The sequence below is a fragment of the Bactrocera neohumeralis genome, chromosome 6 (genome assembly GCF_024586455.1).
Source record: "Bactrocera neohumeralis isolate Rockhampton chromosome 6, APGP_CSIRO_Bneo_wtdbg2-racon-allhic-juicebox.fasta_v2, whole genome shotgun sequence".
In the NCBI taxonomy this organism is placed as follows: domain Eukaryota; kingdom Metazoa; phylum Arthropoda; class Insecta; order Diptera; family Tephritidae; genus Bactrocera; species Bactrocera neohumeralis.
This window is the reverse complement of record NC_065923.1, coordinates 73,089,479-73,116,952: the sequence shown is the minus strand read 5'-3', so window position 1 is coordinate 73,116,952 and position 27,474 is coordinate 73,089,479. Positions and strand designations below refer to the sequence as shown.

General features: G+C 35.4%; 1 protein-coding gene across 7 annotated transcripts in view; it reads right to left on the bottom strand.

Annotated features, from left to right (window-relative positions):
- Positions 1–27,474, bottom strand: part of LOC126762930 (teneurin-m) — a 517,900-nt gene that overhangs the window by 369,682 nt on the left and 120,744 nt on the right. The gene's annotated exons all lie outside the window — the stretch shown is intronic.

The following is a 27,474-nucleotide window of genomic DNA, read 5'->3' as shown; positions in this document are numbered from 1 at the left end:
AAGCAATGAAGACAATTTCGTCTACCGACGCCTGTCGTTGAAGCACACCTAGAACGGGCGCCGCACACCTAGCTCGTAGACGGGAAAGTGAACGTGTTGGCTGCGGAAAACGGCAAATGGAAAGTAAGCGCAATGGCAAACAAGAAAGAATCATACCTACCCACTTAGGTATGTGCTGGGTAGCGTTGTCTTTGGAGCGCCTACAAAAGTAAGCACGTTAACTTTGGCTCTGCCATAAAACAAGTGAATTGAAGAAAAGTTGTCGGAAATTATGAAAGTTTGCATTAGGAATGCGCGCAACTCACACACACACACACACACACGTTGTTGGGTGCTCTTTTGAAAAAGGTGTTGCTGGAATTTCATTAATATTTTATTACTTTCAGTTATTTCGGGTCGCTTGTGCATAATAAATAACGAGCGCACAGATAGGTGTTGCAACACAAATAAGCAAGTGAAAAAATGGCCACCCGCGCTTGGGGAAAAAGCGCACAGCCTGGACGGACATGCAACCCTTTAAGGATGTGTTAAGTATGCTGCTACTTTGCAACAAGATTTATCATATTCTTACGACTTAATGCTATTTGAAGGATTATTAAATTATGCATGGCCACGTCAGGGTCAATGCTTGTAGGGCGCGCGCTCGGACAGACATACAAAATACATACAAAAATGGGTTAAGCATACGTTAAAGGCAACTAGATGTATGTGCGCGCTGGAAATATGCAATCAATGTTATAAGTTTATTTCATTACGACGCGTTGCATGATTGAGCTGCCAAGCGTCTGGCGCAAAGTATGCGAGAACAGTTGCAAACAGTTTGCTTGTGACAGCAAGATGGATGGCTGTTGTATGTAGGCATTTTAGGGCATTTTTGGCATTGTTGCAGGTGAGTTAGCAGCTGATTTCAAGTAATGCCTGCCGCGCTTTGTAGAATTTACTTACGAACTCTGTTTTTGAACTTAATATTTTTGGAGCATTTCTAATAAGCGCTGAAAGTGGTGCATTTGCGACGCCAAGCACGGTTAGCTACGTGGCAGCAGCGCGCGATTTATCATTCGACAACATACAACTGGCAAATGGCAACTGGCGACTGGCAAATGGCGAAACAATGTGCTGTGGCAAGGCGCGCTGGCACACTTTTAAGCAATTTGTCAAAATGTGAAAAAGCGCGCGCGTTTGCTTGCCAAATGTAAGTCACGTCGCGGCATTGTGCGCTGTAGGTATTAGAGAAATCTAAGCAGCGCGACACTTAACTTACAAATGGCAAAAATTGCAAGCGCACGCTGAGCGCGGGGTAAGTGGTATACGTTGCATGAATATGGCAATGTGTCGAGAAGTAATAAAAGAAACTGGCGCTGTTATAGAAAGAAATGCCAAGGAGCGCGCCATGTAAAGTCAAAGCAAGCGCGCGGCAAGAAGTTTATGAAGAAAGCGCAAGGCGCTGGCAGCAATAAGTCGCATTTGCCAAATTTCAAAGGCAGAAAAAGAGCATTGCGAGATAAATCTACGCTCGTGTGTCACGCCGTATGCGCCAAACTACCGTAATTGCCAGCGAGTAGTGTGTAGCGGCAATAAAAACTAAGAAGTGTAGTAAAACACTGGCAACGCAATGCAGTCGGCGGCCATTTATTACCGTAAGCGCGCATAGACACATATACTCACATACAGACAAAAGGACAGGCCTTTCAGAGTAGCGTCACAACTGGGCAATTTGCACGCGCAATTGTTGCAACATGATCCAGACGCAAGCACATGCGTGCTGGACTGTGTGGCACAAACGTGTATAATGGCGTTGTTTGCTGCGTGCGTCAAAGTGTCACTGTGAGCAGGCATTTAGTTTTTATGCTGGCTTTAGTTTAGTTTTGCTGGCTTAAATATTTTTTTGTGTTTTTGCATTTTCACTTTTTTTATTATTTTTTTATTTCTTTATTTTTATTGCTTTTTTATGTTTCCTTATTTTTATTGTTTTTGTTGCTTTTTCTTTTTATTATATTTGCTTTTGGCACTTTTAGTTGCCAAAGATTGCAGTGTGGCACAACATTAACTTGGCGCTGAGTGCTTGCAACATGCTTAAACTTGCCACAACAACCAAAATCAGCCAAAAACTCAAAAAAAAAAAACGAAATTTTACTTGGTGTTTGTGCTTGCAACATTGCTAATAGCACACATGCACGCACACATACATACCGATACTTGCCACAATAACAAAAACAGCCAAAAAGCTAGAATAGAGCAGAGCAATATCAACAAATATGCGCCTTAACTTGCCACAACAACAAAAACCGCCAAAAACTAACAAAAAATTACAACAAATATGCGCCTTAACTTGCCACAAAAACAAAAAATTGCCAGCAAACAAGAAAATAACAAATATGCGCCATAATAGTGACAGCAGCAGTAGCCGTTACAGCAACTTGGCACATTATTGCCACTACAACTGCTGCACTACTGCTTGCCACACGCTATAGACCTGCCATTTGGGCGACACTGAGCACTGCCGCATGGCTTTTGCAATGGCTTTAGCACGTGACGTGGACACCAGCCAGCGCGCTGCTGACTTGGTGGCACGTCCTAATGAAAGTATGACCATTTCTAACTCAATATTATGAGTAGCAACGTTTTACTGCAGTTTTCTTGCAACAAAAAACATAAGTTTTTACCACTATTCGTGCTTGTTTTAATCAAAAAAACCTCCAACCGACCATTTGGGAATGCCAAGCAGTGTTGCAAGCACACACACACATTGCAGCAGCAATTCTCGTAGCATAAAATAGACCAAAGTTTCTTCAACGCCTACAACATAAATAACAATTCTTATGAAAAATTTATAGAAAACGTATTGATTTTTCGCAAACTTTTACGCCCATCTCTCGATGTAGTAGTGTTGCATGTGCCTGCTGCTGTGGCGCGCACGGCAAAAGTTCGGTTTCACAAATTTACACACTTTGTTAAAGAATGTGAAAAGTTTGCGCCAGCAGCAAGTCCTTTTTTCGTTTGCTTTTCCACTACTCTACTTTATTATATCCCGTTATAACTTTTTTTTGATTTTTTTTGTGTTGTTGCGGTAGTTTCTATTAAACCTTGGTCACTGGGTTCGAATATCCTACGTTTCAACGTCCTGCACTTGCCTGCCACAGCATACTGTTAGCTGCGAGATTACTTTTTGTAAAGCGTGCGAAGTGTCTTATGCCTTCATGGCAGCCAGTGCCACTGCGGCACTACGTGGGCTTAATATTTAAAGTGTGAAACACGTACGCACATTTTTCTAGTGTATTAGTTGTGTGGCACTTCGGCGTAGCGAGATGCTTATATATGCTCATTTCGCTCACTAAATTTTCGGTTACGGTTGCTTAGCCGCCATGATTTAGTTTAGTGCGGAAGGACATGCGAAATATATATACTGTGGTGGACTAAAAAGTTTTAGCAACAAATTTGCAGTATTTCGGGCAAGTTGAGTGCAGAGAGGAGTAACCGATATATCAGTTACAGCTTCTGGTATTTGTAAGAGTGAAGTATGTGGTACTTTAAATATAGAAAATAAGTTAATATGACGTCATTTTAGCAAAGCGGAAGTGAAGTAATTTCGAAGAGTTTAACGTTTGTGTCGCTGCGCCGATGGATGAGGACCTAGGGACCCGCGTTTTAGGTGTTTGGGGGTAACACAGAGCATGAATATATGTCCAAGTGAATTTCAACGATTATAGATCTCCTCTACGACCTAATATAACCTAACCTTACGTTTGTTAATAGAATGTAAAAAATGTAAGAAAAAAATATTCGAAGAAAAAAATAGTGAACTGGTGAAACAATGACTAGTGTGACGTTAGCAGCACAACCTATTTGAAACAAAAAAAAAATACTGAACTTGTAAAACAGTTCGAAACTAAAAAATAGTGAACTTGTGAAACAGTTCAAAACAGAAAAAAATTGGTGAACTTGTGAAACAGTCACTAATATGACGTCAGAAAAGCAGCAGTTTAAATCAAATGAGCTGCGAAGCGCAAAGTATTGTTGCCAGATTTTTGAATGCTAAGTAATATAGCTAAAACTATTGCAGCTAAGAATTTTAGTTTCATTCTTGACCTAAGCTGGATCGCGTAAAGCAATTAGCTCTAGTAATTTCAACTTACTCCATTCAATTTCTTTTTTATTGGCGAAGACACCGCTTACGTGGTTATAGCCGATCTATTTTCAGAAAGAAATTAAGAATTATTATAAGGATGCCAAGTTCCAAGCTTGAGTTAAACCGGTTCGAATTAGCAACGAATAAAGTAAATATATTTAGCATTTTTAACCCAAGCCAATCAATTTGCGACAATAAAAATTAAAGTTTTCGGGCAGTTGGTATAAACCAGCCACAATTAATAGTTTCCAAGAGCAAATTTTTTTCCTGCTCACAAAATCGTGGCGCAAAAAGAATGTTAGAGAAAGGAATTAGATGAAAATAAAATCTTTTGAAATTTGGTTGCGATTTTCATTGTTATACCCGGAAGAGGGTAGACTATATTGGCCATAAAGTTAGTAGCAGTCGGAAGAATATATCGAAGACACTAATATTATATGAGAATGTAAAGAGTGTAATATAAATACATATAAACTAATATGTAAAGTATATAAATGACCCAGAAGCTGCTCACTTGTTGGAACCGCTCATATGGCAACACTATAGCCTATAGCTGTTCTATAAGTGCTTGTAGGAAAACTCTTTCATTTGCCGAGCTATCTTCACAAAATTTAACGTGGATGGTTTTCCAACATATTTATGCAATCTACGAAGAAATCATTCTTATCGGACCGCTATAGCATATAACTGTCATACAAACTGAACGTTGGCAGTGAAGTGCTTGTATGACAAACTTCTTTCTCTGACAAGATATCTTTACAAAATTTGGCACAGATTTCTTTCTCAGGCTATGCTGCAATCTCTATACAAATTTTGCATATCGGATCACTATAACATATACATAGCTTGCCGTACAAACTGTTCAAACAAAATAGAGTACTTGTATGGACAACTCTTTTAGTTGATAAGGTAACTTCATGAAATTTTGTATGGACTAATGCTGATGGTAGTGCTACAATTTTCGAACAAATCGTTCAAATTGGTTCACTATAACATATAGCTGCCATACAAACTCACCGATTAAACTCGAGACCTTATATGTAAAACTCTTTTATTTGACAAAATATCTTCAAGAAATTTGGCGAGGAATATTATAGAAAACATGGCTATAACCACTGAAAATTTTGTTGAGATCGGACCACTATAGCATATAGCTGCCACACAAACTGAACGTTTAAACTCAAGTCCCTGTATGGAAAACTTTTCTAGTTAACAAGATATCTTTACGAAATTCGGTATGCATTATTTTCCTGGACTATGCTACAATCTCCGTAAAATTGTCTCATATCGGATCACTATAGCATATAGCTGCCATAAAAAATGAACGATTAAAATTCAGTGCTTATATGAAAAACTTTTTTAGTTTATGAGATATCTTGACGAAAATTTACACGAAGTATTATTGAAGGCAGTGCTAACATCTCAAAAAATATTGTTTAGATCGAACCACTATAGCATATAGCTGCCCTACAAACTAACCACTTAAAATCACGATTATATGTTTTTACACACTTCAATGCTATGAGAAACGCACGTTAACTTTTCGAATGTCATATTTCTGGTTTCTTAACAGCTAGCTTTGCACTTTCTTAAAATTGCAGCGCCAGCATGGTAAAATTTTACTTTCAAGGCATTTTTTCTATTTGATTATAAATACGAAAAGACTTTTTCGACAAGCCAATATAAGAGACTCACCAGCTTATATTATGTACTTAATACGAGAATGACAGTTGTCATTTTACGTACCTGAAAAGAGAAGAAAATAATAATTGATTAATATAAAATTACCACTGAATAACACAATTTTACATAACAACTGCTGAAGCGTTAATCGCCAAGCAATAGAAAAGCTAATTATACATGAGAGATTGTGCCATAATCAACTATTGCCATGCTAAGCTTCAGCTTCAGCTACAGCTACAGCTACAACTTCAATTAAACGGAATTGAATAACCCGACAAACGGTATATATACAGAATAATTGAATGACCTCATTTATTATAGTAGCAAAGGAAGCAACAAAAGAATGTTGCAGCGCAGTGCCGTTTATCGCCAATAGAGTTAGATAGAGAGGCAGCGCATTCAACCGCAAACAGACACAGATACACTTGTGTAAATGGCAGCGCTTATAAAATGTGGATGATGTATAAATGTATATATGTATACGTACCTATGTATGTATATTTATAAATGTATATACATATATGAATGAGTGTGTTTAAAAATATAGCGCGCTATCGCCCAACACCCTTGCAACGCCAACCAACACTTTCACAGTAGCCATATAACTATGTGTAGGTGCCACACTGCAGCGCTGCATTAGCCGCGAGACCTCATAACTGCATGTAACAAAGAGATTTATATGCAACTACACCACTACCAGCGCCACGACATCAATTTCAATTTGAGCTGTAATCAGCTGTAATGTACGTTTTATTGCACGCGGCCGCTTTCGCCTTAGCAAATCTTAAAGAAATATGTGCGTGTGTATATATGTCGGACGAGCAACAATGCGCGCTTACTGTTTGCGCAATGACTTGCAGTGCAACGCTGGCGGTGTGGTGGTGTTGGCGGTGGTGAATTTTAAAATGTCGCATTAAAATTTTATCAGTAACGGAAATGCGCCAACGAATGAATGCATATAATTTACAGCTATGAATGGGTTGGCGTTGTGGACGCTCAGCTTGTGGCTACAGCTATAAGTTGGCTGCTTTTTGTAGCTACAGCTAAAAATTGGCTGTTCGCATGCTTTTTTGTGGCACATAAAGCAGCCGCATTGTAGGCCATAACTCATAGACGCATGCGGCATGTTATTTTAAGCGCTTTCGCATTAAACGGCATGCCAAATCTATTGCTATTTAGTGAACAGAATATGTGGCATTTGCCAAAATTTAATGCTACACATACAAAAAACATGTAAATGTTGTTGTTGTGCTTGCAACATAGCGCCAGCAATTTGTTGTGGCAGCAAAAGTGTTGTTTTTGTTCTGTTTTGGCTTTCATTTTAGCAGCAAAAGTGTTGTACGCTCGCTTTTGCTGCCAGCGAACAATGCGTTGCAAGTCGCTATATAGCTATATGGCTCATGCAACATGGCAGTGTTGCCATTGTGCGGCGTAAGTGTTGTAAAATGGCACAAAATGTATTTAAAAAGCATAAATTCACAATGCATATTACTTTTTGTGCTCCATTTATGCGACGCTTTAACTGTGCAACGGTACATTTTGTGAAACACAGCAATTTTACAACAAGCACTTTGTTATTTTACTTTGCAAGATTGCTTTTCCTTTATTTATTTTCACTCCGTTTGGTTTTTTTTTTCAAAATATTTATTTATTGTTCAGCCCGCAGCGCCTGCCGGTATGCAACACTCACATATACACACACCCACACATGCAAACATTGTTAAGTACAGCATATTTCGACAATACGCTCGTGTTTGTTTTCCATTCACTCGCATATGAGCGCTTTTGTTTCGCGCGCGTTTACAAATTTATGAGGTCAACGAGTCTTGCCTAGCTTGCCACCCACTTTAGTGGCACACACACCCACACACAAGCCAGCCAGCCACGAGCATGTGTGCATTTTCGACTGTTGTGAATTTGCTGCTATGGTTTTTGCTCACTTCCGCTCGCCGTATATAGGTCAGCAGTTCAATAGTTTGTTTTCCGAAAGTGAGTTCCTCCGCAGGCGGTTTTGGCTTTGTTTTTGGCAGCGCGCACACGTTTGCATTATGTGTGGCGTGAAAAAGCGTTTATATAGATGCCCAGCACATGCTGCAATATGTATATATATGTATGTGTGTGTTGGCTTTCATTTTAGCGGAACTTCGGTCAGTGTCGCTTGCATGTTGCAGCAACAAATGATTAATTGTCTGCAGTGTCAAAGTTCAGTAAAAATTAGTCAACAACAGTAAAAAATATGTGCAAATATAACAAGCACGTATTGAACGATAAAATGAACGTCGTAAAAATGTAGTGAAAATGTTAGTTGCAAGCGTTGTGGCAGACAGGCGGAAGAGGCAGTTAAAGTTGTGTGTGAAAAGTTGCGTTGGACGGAAATTCTTGCCAAACAACATGGCGAAAAAATGCAAAAATTACGCAATGTAATAGTGAAACACAATTTTTATGCAGGTATTTACAAGAACAACATACAATTTTGTTGTTAAAACCATGACGCTTTACATTCCCTGTTCAAACTATACAAAGACTTATATAAAATTTTTACATAAACTTGTTGAGAATTACAGCTGTTGCAACAAAATGAATGAAATATTGTTAAAAGTTAATAAAAATGGAAAGAGTATGCAAATTACCGTTATACAACCGTAAATTAAAGAAAATATCAGATACATATGACATTGTTTATATAAAATTAGTATATAAATTTGTTGAAAATTACAGCTGTTGCACCGAAATGAACAAAATGCCTTAAAAAATTAATAAAAATGTAAATCATGCTCAAACAACTGTTACATGAAACAACATGAACAAAATAAAAAAAACATAGCATATATACTTTTATAAAATTATTACATAAACTTGTTGAGAATTACAGCTGCTGCAGCCAATTGAATAAAATAATGTCAAAAATTGTTAAAAATGTAAAGGATATGAAAATTACTTTTATACTGCCGTTAAAACTTGTTTATAGTAAGAAATTGTCTGTGAAAATAACTCGAGTTCATTTTACTGCGAAAATCTGAAGAAAATTGTATATAGAAGTAAAAGCTTTTAAAGACATGCAGATTTCAAATAAAGTAGCGCCAGAAGTCATTGAAAGATTTTTAGAGTAAGTAACTGACAGTGAAAATAACTCAAGTTCATTTTACTGCGAAAATCTGAAGAAAATTGTATATAGAAGTAAGCTTTAAGCTTTTTAAAAGCTTTTAAAGACATGCAGATTTCAAATAAAGTAGCGCCAGAAGTCATTAAAAGCTTTTTGGAGTAAGCAACTGACAGTGAAATAACTCGAGTTCATTTTACGGCTTGAAAGTGAAGAAAATTTTATATGAAGGTAAACTTTAAGCTTTTTAAAAGCTTTTACAGATGTGTAGTTTTTGAAAAAAGTGACTTCAGAAGTCATTGAAAACTGTTTAAAGTAAGCAATCGACAATAAAAGTAACGCGACTTCAATTGAAATTGAAACTGAAGAAAATTCTATATAGAAGTAAACTTTATGCTTTTTAATGTCAGGGATCGTGCGAAATCGGTCAAGCGGTGTCGCTAAAAACTGACCAAATCGAGTAAGCAGCGAAAGCAAAGCTTTACAGCGCTCCAGGTAGCAGTTTTTGAGTCCAAAATCTCTCATTTTTCAGAGCTCACTACGTTCTTACGAGTTTACTACCATAATTAGAATTTGTGTATTTCATAATTTCAAAATCTCTGAAAAAAATATTTATAAAACCCAAAACTTGGCGCACACACCGCAATCTGCGCGCCCCGGAACCAGCAACGTCAACCATCATGCCAAGAGTTGATCGCCAAACATTTCAGCACATTTTCGCTTAACAAGCATTAACACAAATGCCAGATTAACAGCTTGAAAAAGTAAATAAAAACTGTTTATGCAACAAATCCACATTAAGCGTCACAACACACAACAACATTTCGGCGAGATAATAACAAGAGCTGCTGGCAACGCAGCGTGTATGCATGCATGTAGGTATGTGGAGCTGGTTGGCAACGCCAAAAACAGTAAATAGCTAACGGCATTGCACACAGAATGTGAACGTGGTGCGGAAAAAATGATGCGCTTGAGAGGTGCACGGAAACGACAATGCAGAGTAGTGAGAGAAATGTGGCGAGAGGAGCAGCGGGGTGAGAGCGTCAGCGCAAGGATACGCGGTTAAAGGATGTAGGAGCAAAATGTGGTGCAGAGGTAAATTTGGCGACACAAAATGGCAGATAAAAGGAATAACAGAAAAAATGTGATAAGAAAAATGATTTGCGAAATCTATACGATGTTTTAGAAATTTGGTTTTTGGCGTAAATATAGTTTGGTGTTGCATGAAACTAAATTGCAAATATAGGAAAAGATATGTATATGGGGTATGTAGGTATACGAGGTATGGGGCACGAAATAAACTTGTGTTGCAAATATAAACAGTGGTATGCGTATAAGGTATGCACCAAAAGTGGAGTGAGCCCCGAATTATACGAAAACGCAAAGCAAAAATGGAAGCTGCAATCGTTGACAGTTGACTGGCAGCAAGCAGTTTACTAATATATGTATATATATGTATAGTATATACATACATATCTATATGCATCTATATACTATTGCAACTCTCCTAGCCCGCTATGTAGTGGCAAGTAAAAGCTTATTGGTCAATTGAGGGGTGCATACTAAAAAGGCACTTTCAGCATCAAATGCCAACTGTTAAAAGGACATATGGTATACGGAATAAATTTCTAAGAGCCAACACTCAACAATCATAACATAAGAATTGGTATTATACACGGAATGCCAGCAAAAGCCAGGCAACACACAAAAAAAAACCAAGCAACAGCAAAGCAGTCGGGCAGCAGGGGAAGCGCCACACTGAGTTGGGTATGTGTGTGGGGCAAGGATGTGCCTGCAAGCGCCTTTTGGTGCTTCTATTTCTGTGTTTTTGTGTACATATATGTGTGTGTAGGTGTCAAGGCAACCAAACAAAATATTTTACGATATTCATATAAACACATACATATGTATGAGTATGGACGTTGGCGGCGTGGGTTGACCCAAAAAATCGGAATAATCATAGTATATAAAAAACAAATACGTATGCGTCGAGTCTTTTAAGTGTGAGTGCAAATGTAGCCAAATGCGTTAATGGAAGTTTTTATGATAGACGATGTGCATAAATTCCATTTCATTTTGATGGCCTTACGCAAAATAACCAGAACAAACACAAACAAAAAAGGCACTAAGTGGTAAAGAGCTGAGTGTAAGTAAAGGCGCCAACAAAAAAAGTGAAGGCAAACGAATTATTTGATGAAATTTTTGCACATTAAAGCAAGTATGTGTTTTTTAATGCATTTGCTGGTGCGCAGCTTTACTAAGGCTTGACGGTGGTGACGGGGGTGGGGTGAGCGCAGCAGTTGATGGCATCAAAAAAGCGAAGGATAATAAATAACTGAAAACAAGGCCTTTTATAAGGCGATATGAGCGTAAAGCGGGCGGTAAGGGGTTTTCAGCATACTATCTTATATATTTATGTTGAGTTGAAATAATCGAAATATTTTTTTTTTAATTTTAAATATTTTTTTTTATTAAATTTTGTTTTTTTAATATTTTTTTGTTAACTTGAAATAGTGTTTCTGATAAGAAATATTTTTTTTTAATTTAAAATATTTTTTTTATTAAATTTTGTTGTTTTAATATTTTTTTTGTTAACTTGAAATAGTGTTTCTAATAAGAAATAATTTTAATTACAATTTAAAATTAGGCAACCAGAGCGTAAAGACGACGGTAAAGCGATTTAAGCAAAACATTTTATACATTTTTGTTAAGCTGAAATATTTTTTTTGTACGAAATATTTGTTTTATTTTAAATATTTAATTTTTATTTTAATTATTTTGTTTTTAACTTTAAAAAAATAATTACTTTTTTATTTTAAATGTTGCTTTTTAATTTTGTAATTTTGTTTTTAATACTCAGTTTGCTTTCAAAAAAATTTCAACAGCGCGTATATATAATTTAATGAGAAATATTTTTTTCGTTAATTTGAAATATATATTTTTTTTAATTAAAGTATTATAATACATATTTTTTATTTTTATTTTTTTTTGGAATTGTATTGTTAATTTGCTTCCGAAAAAAATTTCTACTATTTTATTAGAAATTTTTTTTTTTCATTTTAATTTTTTTGGTAAATTTTTATATATTTCAATGTTTTTTAAATTCAAATATTTCTATATACTCGTTTTTTTTTTTATTTATGTTTACAGCGAGTATACATGTATGTATTATTTTTTTTACTTAAATTTTTTTTTTTCAAATATTTTTGTATATATTTTTCTAATTTTATTTTTGACATCAGTTTGCTGTCAAAGAAATTTCAACTGCGAATTTATTTTAATAGAAAATATTTTTTTTCTTTGACATATTGTTTTTAATTTTTTTATAATTTTTTATTTCAAATATTTTTTAATATTTTGTTTTTAATTGCGTTTGCTTTTAAAAAAATTCTACAGCGAGTATATTTTTAATAAGAAACATTTCTTTACTTTAAATATTTTTTTCGTTAACTTGAACTACGTTTTTTATCACATATATTTTATCATATTTTTTTTTTAATGTACGGTAACAGTTTGCTTTCAAAAAATGTCAAAAAAATATACATATGTATGTATCCTAGTGGAACGATTTTTTTAACTTGTTTTAAATGTTTTAATTTCAAATTTTTCTTATAAATTTTTTAATATTTTTTTTATAAATTTTTTAATATTTTTTTTATAAATTTTTTAATATTTTTTTTATAAATTTTTTAATATTTTTTTATTATTTTTTTTATTATTTTTGTTTTTTTATTTTTTTTTATTTTTTTTAATTTTAGATTTTTTTATATAGATTTTATTATTTTTTTTAAATTTAAATTTTTTTTATGTAATTAGATTTTAATATTTTTTTTAATTTTTTTATTCTCAACATCACTTTAGTTGCAAAAAAATTACACTATCGCTTAAATTTGCCAACTTTCGGCCCTACATGCTTATATTAATAGTTCTTTTGCACTTTTTTGTTACACTTTTGGGCGGCGCATCATATTACCACCACTACTGTCACATAAGCTTAAAATTGAGTGAATACTTTTTACGCAACACATATCGTATATCGTGTGTTTAGAGCGAAACATGCACAAATATCGCAATGTTCGCATGTGTGTGTGTGTGAAAGCCCACCCACGCCGGCTGCTGTTGCTGCTAATGAAAGGGTACAAACACAACTCCAATAGCAGCCTGTCTTTAACGCAGCAGCCAGTCACTCGCTGCTGTGGTATTAGTGGAGCTGAGCGTATGCACAGCCGCAGGCGTGGTACAACACCAATGCATGCATGCAACACACAAACGTGTGCCTCCGGTGAGTGTGTGGCATGTCCTTTGTCGTGCTGCTTGTAGGCAGCACAGTGGCTACCGTACTTCCGTGTTTTTGCTTACTTTATATTATCACTTCAAATCACTGCAGGAAATGTTTGTGTTGCCATTGTTGTTGTTGGTGTAGCTTGTATTTTTTTATGCATTTTTCATTTATTATTACTTTTGCTCAAAAGGCAATGTCGCAGGTGCTTGTTGTTTGTGGTAACTGCGGAAACTGACGTGGCAGGGATTAAAGATAGTTGGCATCTGTGCATATGTGTGTGTGTGTGCGGCATGCTAAATGAAAAAGCAGCACTTGAAATGTATGCTTGTTGCGCCCTCACAATGCACATTGAGCGCTTGGTCTCAAAAAACAGCAGGTAGTCGGTGGCGTTGCCGCTAACCAGCGGTTCAACGTACGCTCACTCGACTGCTTGGAAAGCAAGTTGCTTTATTATCTTTGCTGCTATGTTTATAGCGCTGTTCAGCATGCGTAGAGTGTGTATGCATGTGTAAACCTTTGCTTTGATGTTCTGCAGTTGCTTGACCTACCTTACCAGTCAGTGCTGCGAGGCAACTGAAAAATAGGGGCGGCTATTTGTATAAGCCGAGATGTGGTGCAACTAATCTCATTGCTTTTGATTAGCTGCTGCGGCGTGCGTGGCTTTGAACTTTTTTAAGCTGCTTCTGAGAAACTTAAGAAGAAACTAATTTTCTATTTATTTTTCAATTTCAAGGTGAGTACTGGGTATAAAAAAGTCATGATTTCGGCGAAAAGTTAGTTGGAAGTTGAAGCACAGGTAAAATATAATTTCAATAATATTCAAAACAACTAGTTACGAACTAGTACATTTCGGGCTAGTTTGAAAACTGGTTGAGTGAGGATTTACAAAAGTGTTGTTTTCGGCGAAAAGACAGTTAAAAGTTAAAGCACAGGTAAAATATAGTTTTAAGAATTTTAAAAGCAACTAGTTACAAACTAGTATATTTCGGGCTAGTTTGAAAACTAGTTGAGTAATTTTTTAGAAATCATACTGAAACTAATTTTCGCGGCGTTACTTTTTCTGATAGCAACTAGTTACAAATTAATGCTCACAGTGCCAACTTCAATTCTTCTACATTTTTACAAATTACTTTAGCCAAAAGACACTGACGCGTTAATTTCCTTTACTTAAATTCATCAATTTTCCAATTTTTCATTTAACACCAATGGAATTTTCCTCTAAATTATTACTCATATGTGTACACTATAATCCGACTCATCAATAATTAATGAATTTTCCTCGTTGATTAGCAGCGCACGCGTGTAAAATTAAAAAAAAAATTATTTTTGATTGAAAATTAATTAACAATTTATGTACAATTTGTAATTTTTTTCATCTCTGCATTTTTTTCCAACAAAATTTTAATGAGCTTGTTGAATTACGACAGTTATTTTGTATGATACTCCTTTTGTAAATCGTTTTTGTTTGGCAATTTTCAACGGTGGCGGTTCGGTTTTGATTTATTAATGAGCATTTAGTGCAATGAACTGCTTGTGAAGGCATAACGGTGTAGTAAGTGAAGGCGCATATTGTTTAACAGAAGTAGAAGCCATTAATTATGTGATGTGTACGGCACAAGTGAGGGAAAAAATGCACAAAGTTCAAGTTCAACAAGAAATGGTATGTAAAGTAATTAACGAGTAGGTGCGAGAAGAAAAGGATCAAAGCGGGCAATAAACGAAAAATTTATACAAGAACACAGTTGGAAGTGAAAACAATGAAAATTAATATAAAAACTAGAAAAAATGTTGACTTCGGTTGCACTGAAGTCGTCACAAATAAAAAGGTTTCCATACAAAAGTTTGATTTTGAGCGGTTAGTTTGTATGGCAGCTATATGCTATAGTAGTCCGATCTAAACCATTTCTTCGGAGATTATGTCAATATTTTAAACAATGATTTGTGCTGAATTTCGTGAAGATAGCTCATCAAATAAAAAAGTTTTTCATACAAGGACTGGATTTTGAGCGCTCAGTTTGTATGGCAACTATATGTTTTAGTAGTTCGATCTGAGTAATTTCTTCGGAAATTTTGTTGTTGGCTTGGATAATAATCCATGCAAAGTTTTGATTCTGTAACTCAACAAATAAAAAAGTTGTTCATACAAGCACTTGATTCCGTTCGTTCAGTTTGTATGGCAGCTATATGCTATAGTTGACCGATATCGGAGATTCCAACAAATGAGCAGCTTCTTGGAAGGAGAAAGGCGTGTGCAAAATTTCAGAATGATTTCTCTAGAACTAAGAGACTAGTTGGCGTATAGACAGACAGGCGTAGAGACTAAGTTGTGTTTCAACCTTTAGCCTACAATTAGGCCACTTTATCATAAGTTAGCTATAAAACAAACTACTTCCTAAAGCTAAAAAAACTTCAATTTCTACATAAAATCCTCACAATAAAACATTTCGCCAACAAAGAGCTTATACAGCCCATTCTAACTTCTAACCTAAATTATCACTGATTCTTGCGCACAAAAGGTGTGCGACTGCCATTTTGTATTAAATGACGCTATTAAAAACTAAATTGCCACATAACGCGTTTATTAAAAGTTCAACATATGTTCACAAATACATAATTTAAAATATGCCGGTCAATGTAAATGGGTCCAACACCGTATTATACCCTACAAGGACCTCACAAAAGCGTATGTTTGGGCGCAATAATAAAGAAATTACCAATTCCACTACAGAAACACACACACACACACACATAATCGGTGGCCATAAATCACACATATTTAATATAAAGGTTACGGTGATTTTGTACGTGGGCTGGCAACTCCTTTTCTCAATTTTTTGTGCGCCTTTCATAATTTGCTGGAAACAATACAGGCGCGCTGCGGACAACGGCAATGAGGCGCAAGGCACAAAACGTAATGCTGCCTTAATGGATAATTTGGTATACAAAATACGCTAAATAATATAGGAAGAAGAATAGCAACAACAACAACAGCTAACAAGCTGTGGAGGCTGTTTAGTGAAAAGGAAATGCGTCTGTGAGCGGCCTCAATGAACAACACTGCCACAACAGGCATATGCACATACACATAACCTCAATAAATGCACACAAATGACATTAATGACACCATCAGCTGCGCTGACGCATATTTAATGTCACAACAACAAGCATGCCATGAAGCGGCGCAACTGTCTGTGAGTATGAGAAATGTGTAGCGAAGCAATAAAGGTTGAGGATGCATTTACGGATGCTTACAATATGCTCACGGGGAGACTGTGTAGATAAATGCTGTATTACCTAATCTCTTTATAATATGTTTTTGTCAGTTCCCAAGAATTCTGCCTTCACTACCACATACAAAAAATCATGGATATTTGCTCGAAACGCGCAGTGAGTTGGCAGCGGTTCGAAAACAGGGAATTAGAGCAGGTCAGGTCAATACACTGCATTTGAGGTATTTTATGGGGTTACTACGCGTATTGAGGCGCTTTACTGGGAAGAGTAACAATTTATTGTAATTTTTACTTTGTATTGCATTTGTAATGGCGCATAGTTTATAGTCGATTAGCGCTCTTTTCATGTTTTCTTATGAAGAACTAAAGCATTGACTGCCTTTCCTGGCACCAGCTGACATAAAGGCAGGTTATGCAACAAATGCTAATGGCATTTGCTGGTTGATTGGACTTGGCGTTGATAATAAATTTTATTTTTATAACTATGTTGCAAGTACATACACTTTGGGTTGCGTTCATACGTGGAGTGCCATTTTTGGTTTATCGTGTGTTTTTGACATTTTCCCGCGCGCTGACGTGCAACATGCCGCACTTCCGCTGTGCAAACGTCTCGCAAGAGCGCACAGTCGCCCCTTTTGCGTGTGTGTCTTTTACTTTGTCTACCCTGGGGTGTCGCAACTGTCAATTTTTGTACATTACAAGTGACCTTTTTTTCATTTACGACAATTTTAGAACTAAACTGACACAAAAATGAAAGAAAATAAAAGTAAATGTCAAGCATAGCTTTGATTTGCGTAAATTTTTACTACTGTCGATTTTCATTTAGTCTGCTTTTTTCGTTTTCGCATAGCTTGCACTTTTTCTTGGTGTGCGTAGTGCGTTTTTGACAGCTGTCATTGTGCAATAAGTCGCATTTCGTGTTCTTTGTATAGAAAGTGAAGTAGCGAATGTGATTTTGTGTCGCTTTGCAGAGCATCGCAGCTATTTTATGACAACTGCAGACGGTGACGCATTTCAACGTTTTATATATTTGGTACTGCTTGAGAATTGCAATGTTGCCAAATTTTAGACGCGCTGTTGACAATTTTAATGCGTCAGTTTACTTAGAGTGAGCATAAAGTGGCTCAAGAAAGTTGTAACGATTATAATTTAAAATAAAATACAAAATTTTGGTAGCTTAAATAATTTCTAAATATTTTTGCATACAAATAGAGAGAGCCTCTCTTTTAGTCGTAAGAAAAAAATTTGCAAATTTGTGGATTTTTTAGTTTAGCATACTCATAATAGTATTTAAATGTTATTTGTATTAAGTATTCAGCGCTTTACATTTTTGGCACTATTTGCACATTACAATGTTACCAAATTTCATGCGCTCTGTTGGCAATTTTCCCACTTCTGCTCACGTAGAGAGAACATAAGTTGGGTGGAAAGTTGTAACGCTTATAATTTAAGGTATTGCGCACAATTTTGGTACCTTAAATATTTGTTAAATGTTTTTGCAATTAAAGTGACAGCTTCTCTTTTAGTCGCAAGACGAAATTTTGAAAATTTCCTAATTTTTTAGCTTAGCATATTCAAAACAGCACTTACAACTTAATTTTAATAACATTTTTGGTCTTCAGTACCGAATAGTGGCAATACTACTCAATCTGCGAAATATAAATTAAATTTCTTAAACCAATTGTGAGCTACACCATCGAAATTGCTGCGCAATATTAATAAATTTGTCTCAAATTGTAAGAGCTTAAAGTTGAAACCACATACGCTCTCTGATTTCTAAAAAAAAGTTAATAGGGCGCCTCGTAAAATAGCGCTAAAGCTTTGGGGTTTGTATACCCAAAAACCAACGTCTTCTTTGCGCTCACACCACGCTCTCAACCACATCTTTCACAATTTGTTGCACTGCTTTATGTGCATTCTACGTAAACTAACACCAACAATAAAAATCAAAACACAAATTTGTCATCACGCCGCACTTGTTTGTGCCACAACTTGCTGATCTTTCGTAGTCGCCATTTTTACTATGCACTCTAAACTCTACTGACTGATGTTATCTCTATGGCGCGCATAGAGATTTTTGTTTTACGAGTTTACCCTCTTAGAAAACCACTCAAATGTGTAGATTTATACACGCTTACGAGTGCTACGTATTATATATTATCCTACTTCCGTCATTCCTCAGTGAGCACTTCAATTTTTTGATAAGAAACTTTATTTTTATTTGACAAGCATGCGAGTTATAATAAAAGAGCTATGAAAGTTGTGGCCAAGGGATAGGAAGAGCGATGACAGAAATTTAAACGAAAACGTTGCGATAAAAGTGTCAGCGTTGTGGAGCTAAAAATATCAATGGTCACATTGTGCGCTCGCCAACGCCAAGCAGTGTGTGGACTCAAGCAGTTTGTGGACGCAGGCGCTTGTCGCCAAATAGTAATTTTATTGCTCTTTCAAAGCAATTAAAATAAGAAAATGCAGAATTTTCGTTAGTGCAAAGTAGATGCGATTTGGTCCGCTTTGAAATATTTACAAAAATTTAAGCGTGGAGTTGCTTTCGTATTGCTTTTGTAGTGTACACTTATTAGAGCGATTATCTAATGAAGAGTTCTTGGTCGCCAAAAACAAACGAAAAAAGTGACTTAAAGTCTATAAACAATGGCAAAAATAATTTTATGCAAAAGCATAAATTTTCTAGTTTGCTTTATCGCATTTTAATTTCGTTTTATGGCGCGTTTCGTATGCAAATCACGTGCGCAAAGGCTTAAGCGGTTGACCGGCGGCGTAAATATGTTTTTGTTGTATCGTTTTAGCTGTTGCATAACAAATTTGCTATTGTCAAGAAAAAATCAAATGAGTAGTACACTCTATATATACCCAAAACATAACTCTATATATATCCATGTGGTTACCATAACTAATTGACATGGGTTGACAAGCAAGCCTGACGCTCGCAATCTTGCAAAAAAATCATTGTTTAGCAAAATTTTAAGTTAAGTTATTTGCGCTTAAGGCTTCTTACACTTTCTCTCTTTTACACCTGCGGCATGGCCAAAAATGGCAAGCATTTGACAAATGTCAACGGCACATGTGTGCCTTATATTCGTATACCTTTTAACTGCTAATATAGATATTCGAATACTTCATACTTCCACACTGCCTCAACTATGTAAATTAAGTTGCAAGCAATCTGCCACAGAGCGTTTTGATATACGAGTATATTTGAAATCTGTCAGCAATGACACAATTGTCAAAATCAAGCCTGAGGTCTGTTGAGTATGTTATTGTGAGGGAAGTGCAAAGTTAAGTCAATTTGCAATATTTGGTGGAGAAGTTTGAGTATTTTATAATCATAGATAAGGTAACTAACATCTTTTTCAACTATTCCTGAGGAAAATTAGAATTAATGTATAATATTTGATTAAAATATCCACGAAAGTATACTCAAAGCTATAACTTCTACGAAGGCATCCGTTTTGAAGGTGCCAATTTGTCCAGAGATGAATATTCTGTAAACTGAACTTGTGAAACGGTTAGCAAGAGGTTAGATATCAGTTATGTGAAGGAAAAGCAAAGCTTAGTCAATTTGTAACGATTGGTGGAGAATTTTAAGTATTTTATAATCAAAGATAAGGTAAGTAACATCATTTGGTAACTATTCCGGTCGAAACCCAGAACTAACCCTCGCTAGTAAAGTAAAAAATGCAAACAGATAACTACATAATTAGTAAAACTAGACATGGAAACTCACTCAAAGTTTTAGCTAAAATAAAGTATTGAGTTTGAGAGGCTTCAACTTGCCCTGAGATGAATATTCTGTAACACAAAGCGATAACTTCTGCGAAGGAATGAGTTTTGGAGGCTCAAACTTGCTCAATGGCGAATATTCTGTAAACTGAACTTGTGAAACAGGTAGCGAAAGGTTAGAACCGCTATAATGTAGCGAGTTAAGAGTGCCGAATAATACCATTTATAAAGAGTGTTCGAGATGAGTTTTCGAGGAAATACATATGATTTGGCGCACCAGCTGAACTGGTTCGTAGCTTCGGTTAAGAATTTGGAGTTTTGGAGTGTGTGAACTGAACTTGTGGAATAGGTGGCGAAAGGTTAGAACTACATTACAGCGAGTTAAGAGTATCTAATATTTCCATTTATGAAGATAAGTTGTCGAGGAAATACAGATAATTTGGCGCATTAATAAACTGGTACATGACTTCGGTTTAGAATTTGGACTCAATATCAATAAAAATTAAGTACTAAGTGATATTGAACAGCTACTCTTACAAAAAAGGGAACAAGTAGTGCTTTTGTAAGTTGATTAGATTAGATACTATAAGTAAACCGTAAATTAAGCTCCTCTAAAATAGCCAAGTGATGAATGCCAGCCACAACTATTGATCATGCAATCAATCGAATCCATTGCATGCCACAACAATGAGCTCACCCACTTGTAATGCGCACTTCCAAGAAGCGTCTTGCCGCAATTCAATGAAGATTGTTTAATAAAAATTGGAAAAAGAAAACAAGACACCGCGCGCAAGTAATGAATGACTCACTTTCATTGATGCATAGAAGGTAATCAAGGCAAAAGCAATAAACAGAACCCACACAATTGAATTCGCTAAAAATAGCAGCGGAAATTATTTATGAACGCTTCGCTTCGATTAAAGTTTAGAGAATTCCTGTTATTGTTAGCGAAATTATTGTTGTTGTTGTTCGGAAAATCATGCAGTCAGTCAGCCAACGCTCGCAGCCAAGTTAGTCAACAAAATTTGCGGGCGCGCACTTAGTGGCGGCCCGACGAAGACGCGCGGCAAGCAATAACAAGCGCATGAATTTGCAAAGTAAGCGTGGAAATTGGAAAATTTTTTGTAAAACTTTTCATGATTTAATTGCAGCAGTAACGCGGCGGAATGTTTCAGCTGGTTGCAAGTTGTTAGTTATACGCGCGGGCGTGTAGGGTGTGTGTGCAGCATGATTGCTTTGAGTAGTGCGGTCTGGCAGCAACGAAAAGTGGCAACGATTGCTGGCATTATGGGTCATAAATTAAGCTGAAATAACAAAACAAATGCCGTTAGCGTTGTAAACTAATCGCGCGCAATATGCAAACAACGAAATGCCAAAAATGGAGGGCGTGGATACTGCTTGCGGGGGGGCGTGTGGCAGCCACGAAATGGCGTTGCGAATGGTAAACGCGCTGTGGCGGCGTTTGAAGGCGCTGAGTTCGCATGAAATTTAGGGGCGCGCGAAGGTGACCTTGGCGTGTGGGTCTACTTGCATGTAATTGTGTGTGTTGGCAGTAAGCGCTCGTACGCAAGCAAGTAAAATGTAAAATTTATATTGTACTGAATTATGCGCGCCGTGAAATGAATTTTACAGCAAGCGAGTACAGACAGCCGCAAGCGACGCGCGGTATGCAAAAATGATATACAAATTGAAATAAAAGCGCTGAAAATAAACAAATACGAAATGAAATATATAAACTAAACAAAGCAGCTAATACAAGTGACGCAAATGGCGCGGCGAAATATTGCCACACACACACGCACGCACACAGGAAGCGACTAGGTGGGCCAACGCAGGTGGCAACATGCGCGCAAAGCGGATGCTCAGCGTTGCGCGCAAGCAATTGCCACTCCGCCTGACTTTTATGAGGTGTGAAGTGGCGTTGCGTATTAAAAATCGCACAACACACTGTGAGTGTACGAAATTTCAGCGCGCCCACCTCCTACTTGCTGCCATTGTAGTGGCGCGAACACATTGCTCAAGGGCAGCTGGTGCGTAAGTTAGCCAAATGCGAGACGCAGCTGTGCTTATTGCCGTTATTTTTGCCAATTGCACACCAAACGGTAGCCATTTGGGGCAACGCGCATGCTGCAACAAGACTGAGGTGTGTACGTTGGCAGTTGTTAAGTGTATATTGTGTGTTGCAAGTGTACACATGTAGATTTTTAATATTATGCTTTGCGATTTTACAAAATTTACAGAATATTTAAAGGTGCGCGCCGTTAAGTGGCAGCTTCAGCGCATACTTGCCACTTGTATTTCTTCGCACCGCTTTGTGGTAGTCTCAGCACTTACTCAAATGTCTGTACTTGCCACTTATGTATGTTGCGCGCACATTTTGTTGTAATTGCTTTTTTCTTATAGCTGCGTTCTCACTTTTATTGATGTAATATTCGCTTGGCTGCCAACCGCAAAACTTTTATGGACTCACATGCCAATATTTTGTATGGCGAGTGTAGTGTATGGTAACCAGGCGTGCACATACATACATATATACAGATTTATATATACATATGTATGTATGCGCATTGTATTTGCATATCGCCACATAATGACGCGCGCTGCTTTCAATAAATTGTTTCTTTTTCTGCTTATACCCCACCTCTGCTTCTTCTTTTTCAAGCTGCCTGTTTTACTTTGTTTTTGTGTTTTTTTGCGCTCATTTCTCGACAATAAAATCGCATGCTGCCGTCTAATTTAGCTGGCCGCCAAAGTGCCAAACAAATGTGTGGCTTGTGGCTTTAGTGTTGCGCCGTGTACAGCGCTCCAGGTGCGGCGCTGCGGTGTTGGGGGCGCCTCGCTTTTTATGTTGTAAATTTGTGCGCTTATTTTATTTTCAAAGTGCTTTTATATTGTACACTCGTATGCTTTGAGTTTTTGGCTGAAATTTACGAGCGTAACCAGATTTTTATATTTTTTGTTTTTGCTTTTTTGGCAACAAATTTTCATTGCTGCGCCTTTGTAAAGTGGCAAGCTTGTTATTGTTTTTATAATTTGTTGGTATATATGTGTGTGTGTGTTTAATTTCTGTTTTTATTATTTTATTTCGACTTTTGTACGCTTTTGAGCGGCGGTTATTGAGGAAGTTTCGCTTTGTTGCTGTTTGTGTAATGTTTTTTGCGTTTTTGGTTTGACACATTGCGACCCTGGCTTTCGTTTTATCGTGTGCCGTGCTTTTGTTAAGTGTTACTTGTGCTCTTCCTTTATACATTTATTTCGGCGTATTGCTATCTGTTTGCTGTACGCGTCGCCTTGTTGTTGTTGCGTATTTGCCAAATTTATTGCATTGAGTTTGTGAATTTATTGCTTTTTTCCAGCGTCAGCTAGCTATGTTTTGTCTTTGGTGCGCATTTCAAGTTCAGCTGCTCGATTTTGTTCGCCGCGTCGCTTCGTTTCTTACTTTCAATTCGAATTTCCAGTTGTAGTTGCCTATTTTCGTTGTTTTTCACGCTTCAATTGCTTTAAGTTGGTACATGTTTTGGGAGTGAGCGTCTTTTTTTATCTGTTTCATTTCTTATAGCGGTATTGGAGGCTTGAATTTAAGCTAATTTATTAGCTGAGGATTTTCGGTTGCTCGTTTTTGATTTGAATGTCGAATATAGCGCAGAAGAAAATTAAACAAATTGTTTTCAAAAATAAAAACTTAAATTTAGAAGAAGAAAAATATATTCAAAAATCATAAAAAAAAATTTAAAAAAATTTAAATGTTGCAATTTTTGTTCTGTTTCACTATTTATAGTGGTATTGGAGGTTCGAATATAAGCTAAGTTGCATGATTTTGACTTCAAGTCCAAATATGGTATAAAAGAGAAAATTTAAAGAAATTAAAAAAAAACTTGAAATTAAATTTACAAGAGGGAGAAATTAAAGACATTCAAAAAATTTATTAAAAAAATTAAATTACAAAAAGAGAAAATTATAAAAAAATGCAAACACAAATTTCAAGCTACAAATTTTCAAAATAAAAATGTTCAAAAAAATGCGCAACAAAAATTTTAAAATGCGAATTTTCCAAAAAAAAATTCAAAATAAAAATTTTCAAACCAAAAATTTCAAAATAAAAATTTCGAGAAAAAAATCCAAGTAAAATTTTAAAATAAAAATTTCCAGAAAAAAAATTCGAAATAAAAATTTTCAAACAAAAATTTCAAAATTAATATTAAAAACAAATTAAAGCAAAAAATTTCAAAAAAATATTTAAAACAAAAACAAAATAATTTTAAAGCTACAAATTTTCAAAATAAGAATGTAAAAAAAACTCAAAACACTAAAAATATAAAAATTTCAGAAAAAAATTTCAAAAAAAAAAAAATAAAAAAAGATTAAAAACTAAAAATTTTAAAACAAAAATTTCAAAATAAATATTTTCAACATAAATTTAAAAAAATTAAAACAAAATTTTTCAAAAAAATATTTAAAACAAATATTTCAAAAAAGCAGAAAAAACTTCTGAAATATTTCTTCAAAAAAATAGTTTTTTTTTAGAAATTCTCTATATAAGATTAATTAAAAATTGTTCGAAAGTGTTGGTAAGATTAGAAATGCGTATTTTTTCATAAACAATTTCAGCTATAGATTCCGGTTTTCGAAATTTGAATTGCAATTACTTATAAACAACTTTGTAAGTTTCGAAAACAATAAATTTAATAAAACTTTCAAACAAAAATTTCAAAATAAGTATTTTCAAAAACAAAATTAAAAAAAAATTTAAAGAAACATGTCGAAAAAAAATTCAAAACAGAAATTTAAAAAAAGTTACAATAAAATTTTCAAAAGAATATTTCAAAGAAAAAAATTTCAAAACAAAAATTTTCTGAAAATATTTTGCAAACTTTCCTTTAGAAATGATTCATATAAGATTAATTAGTATTCGCAAATGTAGGTAAGATTATAAATGCGTATTTTTTTATTAAACGTTTTCAGCTTTACATACCGATTTTCGATATTTGGTATACAATAAATATAAAAAAACATATTTATAAGTATCGAAAAATGAATTTAATCAAATCTCATTATTAATAATTAGTATCAAAAATATTTTTGAAATATTTTTAATATTTTGTAATATTTAACTTAAAATAATTTTAAAAAAATGAAATAAAAAAAAAGTTTTGATATTTTGATATTTATTAAGTTTTGATATTTTTTTGAGTTTTGAAATTTTTTTTAAATTTTCAAAAATTTTTAAGTTTTGAAAACTTTTTAGTTTCGAAAACTGCAAATAAAATTCATCAAATATCATGTTTAATAATTTTTAACTCAATATTTATTTTACTAGCAGAAAAAAAAATAAATATTTTGAAAGAAAAGAAAAACTACAGCAAAATATAAATTTGAGCTTATATGAGTGTTGCATTTACTCCTGTAAGCAGCAGAGTGCCATATTTGAGGTTAAATCGTTGAAAACTACAGAAAAATTTATTTACTATATAAAAGCACTTTGGCTAGGTTTGTGCCAGAGGCGGATCCGTGAGGGGATTTAAGGAGGTTTGGTTCTGTGTATCAAAATCCTACAAAATCAAAGATATTAACTCAAATTCAGAAGAATTTACGAAGTAACATCAATACTAAAGTTATGTTGAAGATAAGTTAAATAGGCGAGAATTGCACCGCGACCTCGGGTCTATTGTGCCCATGTTAAAGGTAAAAATCTCCCACAAAGCAATACTGGTTCTGTGCTCTTCTAGCGCCTGACTATATTTAAAAAAAAGGCGGTCAAAACTCATTTCAAATACTTTAGGTTTGTTTCTAGGAAACTTATAGAGAAAAGATCTCCTCTAAATTATGAAGCTTGGATTTGAAAAAACTACAAAAGTTAATATTCCTCTAATCCTATAACTTTTATAAACCTCCTAAGATAATCCTTTAACTCTTCAAACAATCGCTCAAGACCGATATCAAATCAAAATCAAAAGCTTTAATTATAATTCTTATGTCTTTCTCAATACAATTCTTCAAAATATTTCCTCCCAACAACCACATACAAGCTAAACGTTTACGTAATACCAGCTAACTAAAGGAATTTAAAATGTTTTTGACCTGAATTGCCGGCTTACTCCAATTTGTTTGCGCATATTTTGACAGCTGAGCTCAAAAGTTCTTCTTAAGTCGATTCACTCACTCAAATGCCCTGACATATCAATGAGATCAGCGTAATAACTCTTTTTTCGTGTGTTGACCAGCTTGTGCTTGAACCTCAAAAGCAAAAGCAGAGGTAAGCAGTGGCAGCGACAGCGGCATTGGACCTTCAAAGTACCTACACAATCCATGTAATCTAACCTAATTTCCTTTAACAATGCAATCAGTGGGTAACAACAACAACTGCAAATGAAAGGTAGGCAGTAGCGAAGCCGCACAGCCGAGCGCAAGGGATGTACGCACAGAAAACCAAAAAAACAAACAAAAAAAAGAAAAAAACTGGAAAATCCAAAAGAAGGTAAGAAAAGGAACACACTTCAAACTAATCAGTTTAGCCGTAACAATGAGCATTTCTTCGTAGCCAGATTGACGCTGAGACTGCCAAAGGCTTTTGTTGCCTGTTGGCTTGTCATAAGTCCTTTTTGTTGGCAATATATATCGAAAATCCGACTTGTCAAATTTGGCTGTCAAAGAAAAAGCTGATTGCTTTCACTTGCAAGGCATTACGTGCGCTTGGTGTGTGTCTGCCTGTGCATTGATATGTAAACAGTGTGTTTATAATAAGAAACACAAAATAAGGAATCCAAAAAATGCAAAAAAACAAATACAACAAAATTGAAAAAGGTCAAAAACATAGTGAAAATGTGTGAAGGAAAGTGGAAACGAGTTGCTGATTGCGCAGGAAAATCCCATCATTCAAGCCATGCACTACTTATACACACAACCGTCCTGTGTCCTGTGACTACTTGAGGCGCACAGCAGGTTAAATTCCATTTTCTCAGACGCCAATTCGAACGAGATCACAAAAGACTGCCGTGCGCGTGCAGTGCAAGAGACGAAGCTTGTGTGGATTCGTTAATTGCAATCTTTTTTGTGCAGATTTCCGCGCAGCGAATTTATATTTCATTTTGTGCGCGAAAATTCTATAAAAAGTATGAAAAGAGAGAGAGCGCCGGTATAATGAATGGGTGTCTTTTCCTACAATTGAAAAATTTGTCCTTAAGGCTTAAGCAAACGAGCGCACAGGATAAAGGGAAAGAGTCTTTAGTTAAGCAGCTCCATCAGCGACATCGATTCAATGCAGCGCGCTGAAGGTTGAATGGAATATTCATTTTTCGGCGAAATGGCAAATGGA